We start from the raw sequence: 12,688 nt of genomic DNA, 5'->3' as shown, positions 1-12,688 counted from the left end.
GCAGCTTCTAATGTGGGCTCCTGTGCCGAAATTACCTTTAGTGTCCAACAAAGGTTAGGCGGGGTTATGGGGATAGGACGGAGGTGTGGGGATAGGGTGGAGGTATGGGCTTAGGAAGGGTGCTCTTTCCAAGGGCCGGTGCAGACTTGATGGGCCGAATGTCTGCACTGTAAATTCTATGATTCTGTGACTTACAAGTCCAATAGAATTTGCTTTGGTCCAGTCATGTTTGGTGGATGGCAAAGCCAATTGTGCGCCAGCGATGAGGAAGACCAAACCTGCCATATGTTAAAACTGACCTGCCCAAGTAAATTCACTCTGAATAAAGGCTGCTTTGGCAGCTGATATCCAAGAGGAAATGTAGCTGTGAGTTGAGCCTAATTGAAAGCAATAATATTTCATAGTAGAAAATCTGCAGCTATTGCTTGCTATCTGAATTTTTGTTGAAAAGTTAATTAATGTTCGGAGGGAGTTGTTTCTCCAGTTGCAGCTCACAACTGGGAGTGTACAAACTATAAAAGCCCCAAGGTGCTAGTGTGGAATCTTTTTCCAATTTCATATTTCTTAATAAGATCTCTTCTCAGCTACTGTGTTGTATTGTTGGTGCCTTGGAAATTGGATTATTATTTCCACTTAAGCATATCCTCTGAACCACCGATAATAGGTTTCTTCAAATTATTTGTTTGGTTTCAGTACACAGTAGGATTCCAGTAATGCTTCAGTACCCACGGTATTGTTAAAATGAGGTGACTAATGGGTTATTTTTTATCGCCTCAAACTTTGATTGAACCCAACACAAGTGCAAATCTCAATATTGTACAACAATTACAAAGCATCTGGTTCCAATCAGACAGACTTGCAATGCAATTTTGCTAGTCTTCATAATCGCCCAGTGAAGAATGATGTTCTTTCTGTTTTTCCCTGTGTCTGCAGTTTTATTTAATTATTCCAAGGAGGTTCAATCAATTCTGTGCTCGAACAGAAGCACAGAAATTTTATTTCTTCTGCCCAAAGCCACCATCTTTGTCAAATACCGAGAATTGTCATTTGCTTCTTGATAAATCATCCAAGGGTCTCCAGGGGACTTGAGATTTGAAGTCCGTACACTCAACTCTTGATTCCACCCAATCACGATATCTGACTCTGAGGAAAGGGTGGTCTACTATTGATTTTTTTTTTAAATCTTGGAAATGGATCCCTAAGCCTTTCTTTCAATCTATTGATCCTCTTGGAATGAAACTGTCTCACTCCCACACTACAGGTCCCAGTCCTTTTGAATGGAAGCCCAACACTCCAGCAGAAGAGTACGTACCCTCTCCCAAAATGGGAGTGTAGAGTTCTACCATTGAGCTACTGGCCTCGTTAAATGGTATTGGATGTACTTCTGAAGTTGCTGGACACTCTGGGAGTGGAGAACTCTACCTCCTGTCCCTCTGAAGGGCTCTGGGTTCTACCATCAGTGACACTTGTTTTTTTGGGGGCATGTCGGGGGGGGGCGGGGGGGGGGGGGGGCGGGGGGGGGGGGGGCTGGTTGCAGTTTAACAATTAAAATGTACCATGCATTTAGAGAGACGTTTAATTAAATAAGACATATATGGACAGAACTGACCAAAGAATGAATAGAAATGATTGAATTAAACCTTCAGAAACTAACCACTTCTTTTAAGATCCTAGGATCAAATCCATCAGGACCCAGGCACTTGACACTGCGGCTCCCAGGGTCCTGCACAAGCTCCCCATTGGCCAGGGCTTGCACGCTCTTGCGCAATTGGCCCAAGCCAGTCACGTGGTCTGTGGACCCCACCCCTTAAAGGGGCTATGCTGCCACAGGAGGCTACAGTTCAGAGTTCTGCAGTGTACAGACTGTAGACGTAGACTGGACAAATCCTTGGAAGCAAGGTGCAGAATTGTGAGTACAGAGAGCTAATGGAGATGGGGACAGGGTGAAGGTGAAGTTGGCAGAGTTTGGATCAATTGGAACTTGTGTTCAATTCATCTCCGATGTGAAGTTGAGATTTGAAGCAGTGAAAGTACGGATAAGAGGTTTGGGGTGGGCAAGGTTGGAGATGAGGTAAGAATGGATGCAGTGTTGCTGAGGTGGAAACATACAGATAGAATGTGGAGTCTGAAGATGAGAATCTTAAGTTACCACACCATCTACTTCAGCTTAAGTGAGTAGTGAAGGAATGGGGTTGAGCTGTCGAGAAAGGTCTTCATTTTTTAAACCCAGAGCTGCCTAAGTATGTGTGAAAGGACTGCGCAAGAAAAGGTATTCAACCCGTCCATTTCACTCGATTTGTGATCCATGTCTGATCATTAACCCACCACCCCTCCATCTACTGATTGCTCCCCCAGCAGTCCATGTCTGATTTTTGTTGATCCCACTAACACTTTCTTCCCCATTCCCATAGAAAAAGAATCAAGCAATGCTGTTAATATCTCTCCTCCCCCATGTCCCCCTTATCAGGGGCTGTTTAGCACAGGGCTAAATCGCTGGCTTTGACAGCAGTCCAAGGCAGGCCAGCAGCACGGTTTGATTCCCCGAACAGGCGCCGGAATGTGGCAACTAGGGGCTTTTCACAGTAACTTCAATTGAAGCCTACTTGTGACAATAAGCGATTTTCATTTCATTTTCATTTCATCATCAGATATCAGCCTAGGTCTTATTTTACTGTTACAAATGGCTTTTATTGCATGTTTCACATATTCTTCAAATTATGTTCCATTATATTTCTGCTGAAACCACCTCATTTATTCCTCCTGAGAAATGTTTTTGTTTCAACCCAATGCATCCCCTTTTCACCTTTTTATCAGAAATATCAGGAAAATCTGAAACCAGGTCGCCCCATGACTGTGGTATTATCATAACTATCAGCATTACAAGGGTTAATATAGTACAGTAAATAGCCACTAGAGAGACCTGCAGATACCACTATATAAAGCAATGATGCTAGACCTTAGAGGAGGAATAAGCAGGAGACAGCTCGAGCAAGGTCATCGAAACAGTTAGTGTAAGAATGTTAGTATATAGTTATACCAGTGAGTGAGATAGCAGTAGGTGAGTGTAGTTAGATGTTATTGATCAATTCTGTATTCTAAAAGGACTAAGTGTCTATACCCAGTTTAGTAGTGAAATAAAATCATAGCTTTGTTTCAGTGATAGATATGCTGGTCTTTGTGGAACACTAGGCCAACCATCCTAAATAAGCAACACAAAGAACACCACAACGACCACATAGAAATCCAGGCCCTACATCCCAATACTAGGATCATCCTTAATGCCCAGATCAATATGCTCCTGGATCGCAAAGCCAAAGTTCCCAGTGCTGTAGACATTACACTTCCTCGGTTCATAATAGCGAACTTTAGATACTTCTCTACAACCGCCTCATCGTTGGCTCCGCGGATTGGGCAATGAGCAGCAATCTTCGAATCCCAAATGATGGCACAGTATAGCGAACTTCAGAAAACACTGGGGTCTGGCCAGTGAGTTGCTCCAGCAGCTTTAGTGAGTATGTCACCACTTTCACCGACACAGATATTCAGACATAATTTCCTAATGCGGGGCTCAGGGCATAGGACTTTTTACTTCTTTTCACCTACCCTTGCCACAGCAGCTTAATGGTAACAATTGACACCAAATCAGCTCCCTCAATTAGGCCCTCAAAACACCGACTCCTCTGATTGGGCATTTTGTGTTTCATCCAGATACAGGAGCCCCTTTTGATTGGGTGAGCTGTGTTCTATTCTGGATCACTGGACACTGCAGGAGTCTGGTGCCCTATCCGGAGATATCAGTCGCTCTGGTTGACAGTTCATCCCTCTGCCTTGAGAGATTTCAGTCCCTGAAATTATTTTCTCCACCTCTTCATGGGAATTTTGATAACCAAAAGAGCGTACTGTAATTTTACATTATCCGTTGCTGATTATATTGCTCCGCCAAAAGATATCTGGCAATTTCGACATCGCTGATTCACAGTAAACACTTTCTGACCATGTTGGATCGGGGTGGGAAAGCCCATGAATAAATGAAAAGGTATTGCATTTCAAATTCCTCGTCAAATGATTGAACAGAGAACAGTTCCTGTGTGTGTCCATTACACACTTTGGCGTCCAGTTGATTTGCTGCTCACCATCGCTGCACATTGGGTTGTCGAGTCCAATTGTAGAATGGGAAAGAGGATTTGTTTCCTCTTTAATTTGTGCCTGCTGTGTTTGTGTCTCATGTGATGTGCGATTACAGATAGTACAAGCCAGTTGAGTTAGGATAGCACTGTTTTGTACGCAGCGAAAGCACTGGGACTGCTGAATAATTTATCTGTATTTCACTGCTTGGCTTTCATGTAGGAAGAGAATGAATTCAAATGAGATTTAAAACTCTGAAATATTAACCTCACTCCAGTCCTCAGTCTAAGCATTATTACCAGATGGGCACTGCCCTTTATCCCTGCTCGTTGGCAGGTTAACTGAGCATGGCAGGTGCTGGAATTACAGGTCCTCTCTTCCCCCACAACTCAATGAAAAGGAGATTCCTCCTTCCTCAGGCTAGAGGTTGGAAGGTTCTGTGCAACAATCCATTGATGGTCACGTTCTCTGATCTAGAGTAGGCAGCACATGAAAGTCACTGCTTTTTCCAAGGCTGACCTGTCTTTGTTGTGATAATGTTTACCCTGGAAGACAGGTACAGCTTTAAACACCTCTTTCACAATCAATTCTTGCTAAATTCCACTGCACGCCCGATCCACATTTCAGACATCAAACACCAGCAGGTTACAGATTTTCCAAGTGCAAAGTGATGGGTATTAATTCAGCTGCCTCTGCATTTGCCAATCGGTTTTCGTTCCACACACTCCCTCAGCTACTTCCTTTCCCCCATACTCTGTTCCCCAACCATCATTACGAGACACATGGAGCATCCGTCACCTAGAAGGACCAAAGTAACAGGTGCGTGAGTACACTGTAACTTCTAAGTTGTACCTTTCCCCTTCAATTCACAGATCAGCCTGATTTGGACATATGTTGCCTTTTCTTTGGGTGCGATTTAACACCCAAAAAGCAGAGTCCATTTTGGGCGCAAATAACGGGGTGTTCTTCGGTGCTTCAGCTCCAAGAACGACCCCCGCTATCAAAACGGGACTCTTGATTTTTTTTTGGGCTTCAGTGAAGAACACTCTGCTGAGGCTGCACCTTGCTTCAGTGCAGGAAGAGATCAGGGCACCATTTTTAAATGCTGCCCTTAGCTCTCCACCCCCCTTGGCATCTCCACCGTGGCCTCCAGTCACCCCCTCCACTCCCAAACCTACCTCTTCAGGGAGTCCTTGAGCACCCCTCTCAACCCACCTCTTAAGGGCAGGGCACCCCTGGGCCTAATCACTGGCATCGGCAACATGGCACCCAGGATCCTTGGCACTGCCCGCCTGGCACCCCGGCAGTGTCCATGCCTGGGTGCCCAGGTGGCAGTGCCAAGGTGCCACTCTGGCAGTTTGAAGATGCCCATGTGCCAGTGGGAGGGCTAGGATACCACCCTGCCCAGAGCCCAACCACCCGGGACCTTTGATGGCTCCCGCACAGAATAAAACCAGAAGAATAATCATACTGACAACTAGCCCCCACCCACATCCAACTTTAATGCAAAAATATAGAGGGCAAAAAGAAAACCAACACCCTTCCCACAAGCAATCCCAAAAATACAATATACAAACTCTAAACTTGCCCAGAAAATTCCCCATAATCACATGCCTTCACCCACAATACAAAATCCTACAATAAATACAGATACAAACATACCTAACAATTAATTTGCCCTCAGTCCATGCTGCTTTACAAACTCACCCGCACCCTCTAGCCCATCAAAGCAGTAGCCTCTCTCTCTAAAAGTCATTCAAAGACGAGCTGGCGTTGGATTCCCACATTGGGGCCTCTGCCTTAGTGACTGATGAGCCCAGTCCAAATATGGATGGGATGGCAATCCCCCAACCCCTACCATCTTCCCAAACATCTTGGACAGAATGTCCGCAGGATTTGAACCCTCCAGATCCAATGATTCTTAAATGTTGCCGTCTGGAGCGTCCACCTTGCCGTTCACCGCTTTATGTCCTTCAGCCAGCAGCACCAACTCTGCCTCCAGGGAAACAATCCGGTCGCTCTGGTCCAAACGTGCCACCTCCACCCCTCATATACCTGCGCCTTGCTCCTTTACCTTCTGATCCATCTGCTCCAAGGCCACACGAATGGGGGCTGCAGCCCCTTCCATTGCCTTATCCAGATCCTCAGAGACCGCCTGTCGCTTTTTCTTGAATTCCTCCACCGAGAAACTTGCGGCATCTTTGCCGTCTACAGAAAGGCCAAAGCTGCAGGAGGAGTCCCTGCTATTTTCTCTATCAGTGAGGCTCGAGGAGTTTCTGAGTCCAACGACGATTCTTTGCCCGTCTGCTGTCTTGTATTATACTTGTTGGGCATTACTTTTATGTGGGGGACATCATCATCGAACTACTCAAAGTTTCCCCCAAACATCACCTATAAACTGGGCGAGAAGGGCCAAATACAAATTACCCTGGCGGGAGTCACCGCATATGCGACTGCTTCCAACATAGCCACCACCGATGTCTGTGGACCAGTGTTAAACTGCCCCATGAGGAGGCCTCCCAGACACGGCCATCCGTTTCCAGGCTTCGGGAGAATCGGGCGCTACAATGATTAAATGAGGCTCATAGTTCACTTGAATATGTAAATTTGGTTCAGCACGATGACGCAGTGGTTAGCGCGGCTGCCTCACGGCACCAAGGTCCCAGATTCGATCCCGGCTCTGGGTCACTGTCCATGTGGAGTTTGCACATTCTCCCCGTGTCTGTGTGGGGATGACGCAGTGGTTAGCGCGGCTGCCTCACGGCACCAAGGTCCCAGATTCGATCCCGGCTCTGGGTCACTGTCCATGTGGAGTTTGCACATTCTCCCCGTGTCTGTGTGGGTTTCGCCCCCACAACCCAAAGATGTGCAGGTTAGGTGGATTGGCCACACTAAATTGCCCCTTAATTGGAAAAAATTGGGTACTCTAAATTATTTTAAAATTCTTTTTTTTTTAAAAAAATGTAAATTTGGATCTCGCCCAGCGAGGGCAGGATCTAGGTTGCGATGTCTCGCGAGATGCTGTGAGGCATTCAGAGCGTCACAAATCTTGTGCGAGGCCTCTCGTGAGATTTAACAGTCTCGTTGCGTTACTGAGTCAGGCATTAAAGTCCACTTTTGCCAGATTTCCACATCCAGAAATGAATAATAAAAATCTTAACTTGTCCCTGAAAAAGCATCATTCATTCCCCTGATGTCCTTTAATTTCACTTGCATTCAATCTATCCTCAGACCTTTTTACACGGTCACCTCTCTCCCTCCTCAGGCACTGCAATCAGATCATGACCCTAAATTAGTGACACTAAAACTAACAAAGGCTGCCAATTAAAACCTAAATGTCACCACAGTCCCAGATGACCAAAGGCTCCCTTTGACAGAGAGCTGACTGGTGGTGATTTAACCTGAGGGTCACCACACCTCGGGCGAGGGGGAAGGTTGAGAAGGCGGAGTCTTCATGGATAACGCATGGTTGGCGTCGCTCTGCACCACGAACCATCCGTCCAGCCCACTGAGCTAACCAACCTCCCCATTGTAATTAATACATCCGATGTGACTGCAACTTCCTCCTCAACATCCTCTGCCATCCACACTGCTGACCATTCCAAGCTCCTCAAACATCTCTCCTCCATAATCCACCTCAGTGGATGGTACCCTCCTGCCTGCACTTCCAACTGGTGCACTGCAGACAATTACATCAGCTCCAAAGCTTTCGCCCACTGTGTCTGAACATTCACCTGTGCTATACCCCAGGGTTTGATCCAAGGCTCTGGTCTTCTTTCCCATGCTACCAGTTACCAATATTATCCAGATGCATGGAGTCAACATTTGTATGTCTGCTGATGGCACTCACCTCTACTTTGCCACCATTTGGATTGGCCCCTGACTTGTATCACCTCTTGGATGAACTAAGACAGCTGACTCATGGTAAAATAGCAAGATTTCCAGCTCCCATCCCATCACAATGTATGATTGAACCCAAGTTCCTCTCTTTCCTGGTTGTAACTTAAGGCTGAGGTGAGTTGAAGCGAATAGAGAAAGATTTGCGTTTACCCCATTCACGACTTAATGATGTCCCAAAGTGCTTTTCGTCCAATTAAGTACTTTTCAAGTGTAGTCACTGTTGCAATGTCAGAAAAGGCAGTGTTCAGTCAGAATGCAGGAAGATAACTATTCTGATTAAATATTTATTTTGAGATATCCCAGTGTCCCCCTCACCCCAGATTGCTGAAAGTCATCTCTGGGAAATTAATCTGCAATTCCTGGAGACTCCAGGACTATCGGGGAGGATTAGCAACCCACTTGAGGGTGCAAATCATGCAGAGCTTTGGTTATTTAGGAGGAGGATGGTATGTATGAATTGAGTAGATCAGTGCTTTGCTGCCCTCCAGTGTATCAGCTGGAGAATCAGGTTGTGAGTTTGTATGTGGCCAGCAGAACTCAGCCCCACAAATGTGATTCCGCACAGCTGCCTGACTTGAACATGGTCTGAGCTTGTACAGTCCACTTTGGAAGTGCCACCACACTCCATGTTGATGAGGGTGCCACAATATTGGGCCCACTGCTTATGCAAAGCAGAGGCCTTACTCCTGTTTCTGGGCCCTTTTGTGAAGCTCATTTGCAGCTGAGTGCACAATGCCATTTTCCCCAGGCACACGATAGCCAAACCAGCCATGCTTAAAGGGGCCACTGCTGCCTCTCACTCAAAAGGAGATTTTTTTAAACTCATCCTATTGAAGAATCAGAGGATCATGGTCACTTGCTATCCTCGAACACATGATAATTTCCACATGTCCTGTCTCAACGTATCTCACAATGTTATTTTTCTGAAAATGGTTGTTTTACATTTGAATGAATAAATACTAACTACTTTCATCATTGTCGAGTGGCCTGGTTCCATAGATTGGCCATTCGCTCGCCGAATATTTCAACAAATTAATTTTGAATTTATCCCTCCAAGTTCTATTGATTAGGACAAGATGAAACAGCATGTCATGGTTGACAATAGTTTGGATTTTGTTTATTGTCACGTGTACCGAGGTACAGTGAAAAGTATTTTTCTGCGAGCAGCTCAACAGATCATTAAGTACATGAAAAGAAAAGGAAATAAAAGAAAATACATAATAGGGCAACAGGGTACACAATGTGACCACATAAACACTGGCATCGGGTGAAGCATACAGGGGTGTAGTGTTAATGAGGTCAGTCCATAAGAGGGTCGTTTAGGAGTCTGGTGACACAGGGGAAGAAGCTGTTTTTGAGTCTTGTCCGTGCGTGTTCTCAGACTTCTGTATCTCCTGCCCGATGGAAGAAGTTGGAAGAGTGAGTAAGCCGGGTGGGAGGGGTCTTTGATTATGCTGCCCGCTTTCCCCAGGCAGCGGGAGATATAGATGGAGTCAATGGATGGGAAGCAGGTTCATGTGATGGACTGGGCTGTGTTCACGACTCTCTGAGTTATTTCACCACTCGATCTTCTCTTTTTTCGGTGAGAACCTGTCCAATTTAAATAATTGATTCTCATATTTCAATCCCTCCATCTCCTCTATAATTCTGCTTGTATCCTCTGCTGTACCCTTGCGACAGGTGCAGTACCTTTTGTGTACAGTGGCAATCCGAACTGTGCACAGTACTCGCGGTATGGTCACACCAATTATTTATAAAGTGGCAAGATGGCCTCACTATTTCAGCTCGATACTGGCTTGTTTACTTGTCTCAAAATCTAATTTCCTTTCTTCACTGTCACCAAGCATGATTGCACGATCTTCAATTTACTGTCAATCAGGACCGTCGGATCGCTTCTATTTTCCATGCATATATTTCATTTCCATTTAACATTTTCTCCGTCCATGTGAAGAACTTTGCATTTTCTGTGCATTAAGTTTATTCTGCCATCCCATTTGTTCTATTCACAGATTCCTCCCAAAGCTTAACTTTTGCTGTCAGCTCCCTTCATTAGCCTGAAATTAAAAATTAGCCACTGTACTTGTGACTCCCAGCTTCACATTATTTGTGCAGATTTAAACAAAAAAGATCTAATAGTGGACCACTCTGAGACCTCACTGGCAATGCTTTCCAGGCAAATGACCATTCTGTACCCCCACCGTCTGAATTATGCCAATTATGCATCCTTGTAAAATATTTCCACTGATTCATGCATTCTTTAGTTTCAGAATCAATCTTTCCAGAAGAACTGTATCAAAGGCCTCGTTGAAATCTAAATACAGTACAACCACTCCTTGTCCCATCAAGCTCCTTTGTCTCACCCTTAAAAAATTCTTGCAAATTAGATTGGCTAGACCTGTTTAACAGGTGAAACTTGTGACTTACAGTAAATAAGTAAAGTTGCCATTGTCCCAGATGATCATAGGCTGCTTTCCCCTTTGAGGGGGAGAGCTGACTGGTGGTGATTTAACCTGAGGATCACCACACCTCAGGCGAGGGGCAAGGTTGAGAAGGTGGAGCCTTCATGAGTACAACCAGTAGGGGAATTGAACCCACGCTGCTGGCCTCACTCTGCATCACAAACCTGCTGTCCAGCCAACTGAGCTAAAAAGGCTGCCAAGTATACAGCTCCCTTTGGGAAATCTTATGTAATTTTTCCGGGGAGCATGTGAGTGATGCCAGTACCTCACTAAAATGTTGTTGTCCATCTCATGCACAGCAGCCTTGCCAATGGTCTGCCTGGTCAGAAGGAATAGCAGCAGCAGCAGAGGGGCACAGCTGGGGTGTCACCATAATCAGGCATGAGTGGAGACAGCTGCTGATTTATACGATGAAGAGGGTGTCCAGTGATGAGACCTCTTAAAACTGAATAGCTAGGATGCCACTAGAACAGTTTTACATAAGTTAGTTTAGTAAGGATTGAGATTAATTATAGAAAGTGTACTGGGTAATCATTATTAACCATTAAACCTGTATTTTGGGACATAGCAGTGATAATCATGTAAACTCTGGTAACAAGCAGTGGCCACAATGCATGATGGGATTTAGGCTAGCTAACCTGCCCATGTTTTTGAGACACACAAGATGTGTGGTTAGCAAATTACATAGTAAGCAAGATTTATACGTGGCCTCCAATATCCTCTGGAACAATCTATGAAGTGAAAAGGAAGCCCCTTCTGATAATGTGTCCCTCTGAAACAATCCATGGAGTAAAGAGGATGCCAGATCTGCCATCGTGTCCCTAATGAACAATGGGTGAACAGGATGTTAGGAGGGAGAATACAACTTAACCTGAGCTTCAAACCTTTGGTAAACAACAGGTGACAGGATGAGGTTCAATCATGTTGTGCGCAATTTTATTGGTTAAGCCTGAACATGACAGCTTCAGGGATTGGATCAAGTTCAACTGGGGTGGGCTATTGATTTTTGGAAATTGTATAATTGATGTGTTTTTATCAGAGTTCAGCAGATCGATCTTGGCATTATCCAGGTCCATCTCCGTGTGCACGAAACCAAGCTTGAGATAGTAAATAGCCATCTTATCCAAGATTGTTGTGTGTCTGCTCTGTTTATTAAGCGAAGGCCTAACAATGAGGGACGAACCCCACGTTAAGGCTGGCTCAATACTCGAGCCTTGAAAATGCTCCTACATACGGGTAGCTGTCTCCATGAAACCCACTGTGCAGATCCTGAGCTGAGCCTATTCCCGCCCCTATGAAAATGGTAGGTGCAGTGTTCGGGGGTACGACTTCGAATTTTGGCTTCTTCCACTGCCTCTGCAATGACGGAGAGGCTCTCCATCGGGCAGTACAGTGGCACAGTGGTTAGCACTGCTGCCTCACAGTGCTGAGGACCCGGGTTCGATCCTAGCCCTGGGTCACTGTCTGTGTGGAGTTTGCACATTCTCCCCACATTTGTATGGGCCTCACCCCCACAACACAAAGATGTGCAGGATAGGTGGATTGGTCATGCTAAATTGCCCTTTAGCTCAGGGAAAAGAAAAGAAATGGGTACTTTAAATTTATGATTTGATTTGATTTGATTTATTGTCACATGTCCCGAAGTACAGTGAAAAGTATTTTTCTGCGGCTGAGGGAACGTACACAGTACGTATATAGTAGACAAGAAGAATAATCAAAAGAGAACATTGACAAATGGTACATCGACAAACAGTGATTGGTTACAGTGCGGAACAAGGGGCCAAACAAAGCAAATACATGAGCAAGAGCAGCATAAGGCATCGTGAATAGTGTTCTTACAGGGAACAGATCAGTCCAAGGGGGAGTAGTTGAGGAGTCTGGCAGCTGTGGGGAAGAAGCTGTTCCTATGTCTGGATGTGCGAGTCTTCAGACTTCTGTACCTTCTGCCTGATGGAAGGGTCTGGAAGAAGGCAATGTCTGGGTGGGAGGTGTCTCTGATAATGCTGTCTGCCTTCCTGAGGCAGCGAGAGGTGTATACAGAATCAATGTGGGGGTGGCAAGTTTGTGTGATGCATTGGGTTGAGTTCACCACAGTCTGCAGTTTCTTGCAATCTTGGACCGAGCAGTTGCCATACCGAGCTGTGATGCAGCCGGATAGGATGCTCTCTATCGCACATCTTTAGAAGTTTGTGAGAGTCGATGCA

General features: G+C 45.4%; 1 protein-coding gene and 1 pseudogene across 5 annotated transcripts in view; one reads left to right on the top strand and one right to left on the bottom strand.

Moving 5' to 3' along the window:
• LOC140387908 (SH3 and multiple ankyrin repeat domains protein 3-like) overlaps positions 1–12,688 on the top strand; it is a 1,536,301-nt gene that overhangs the window by 636,178 nt on the left and 887,435 nt on the right. The gene's annotated exons all lie outside the window — the stretch shown is intronic.
• LOC140387768 (large ribosomal subunit protein uL5-like) lies at positions 2,716–8,797 on the bottom strand (annotated as a pseudogene).

This window comes from Scyliorhinus torazame, chromosome 13 (genome assembly GCF_047496885.1).
Source record: "Scyliorhinus torazame isolate Kashiwa2021f chromosome 13, sScyTor2.1, whole genome shotgun sequence".
NCBI classification, from domain to species: Eukaryota; Metazoa; Chordata; class Chondrichthyes; order Carcharhiniformes; family Scyliorhinidae; genus Scyliorhinus; species Scyliorhinus torazame.
This window is presented reverse-complemented; position numbering and strand designations above follow the sequence as displayed.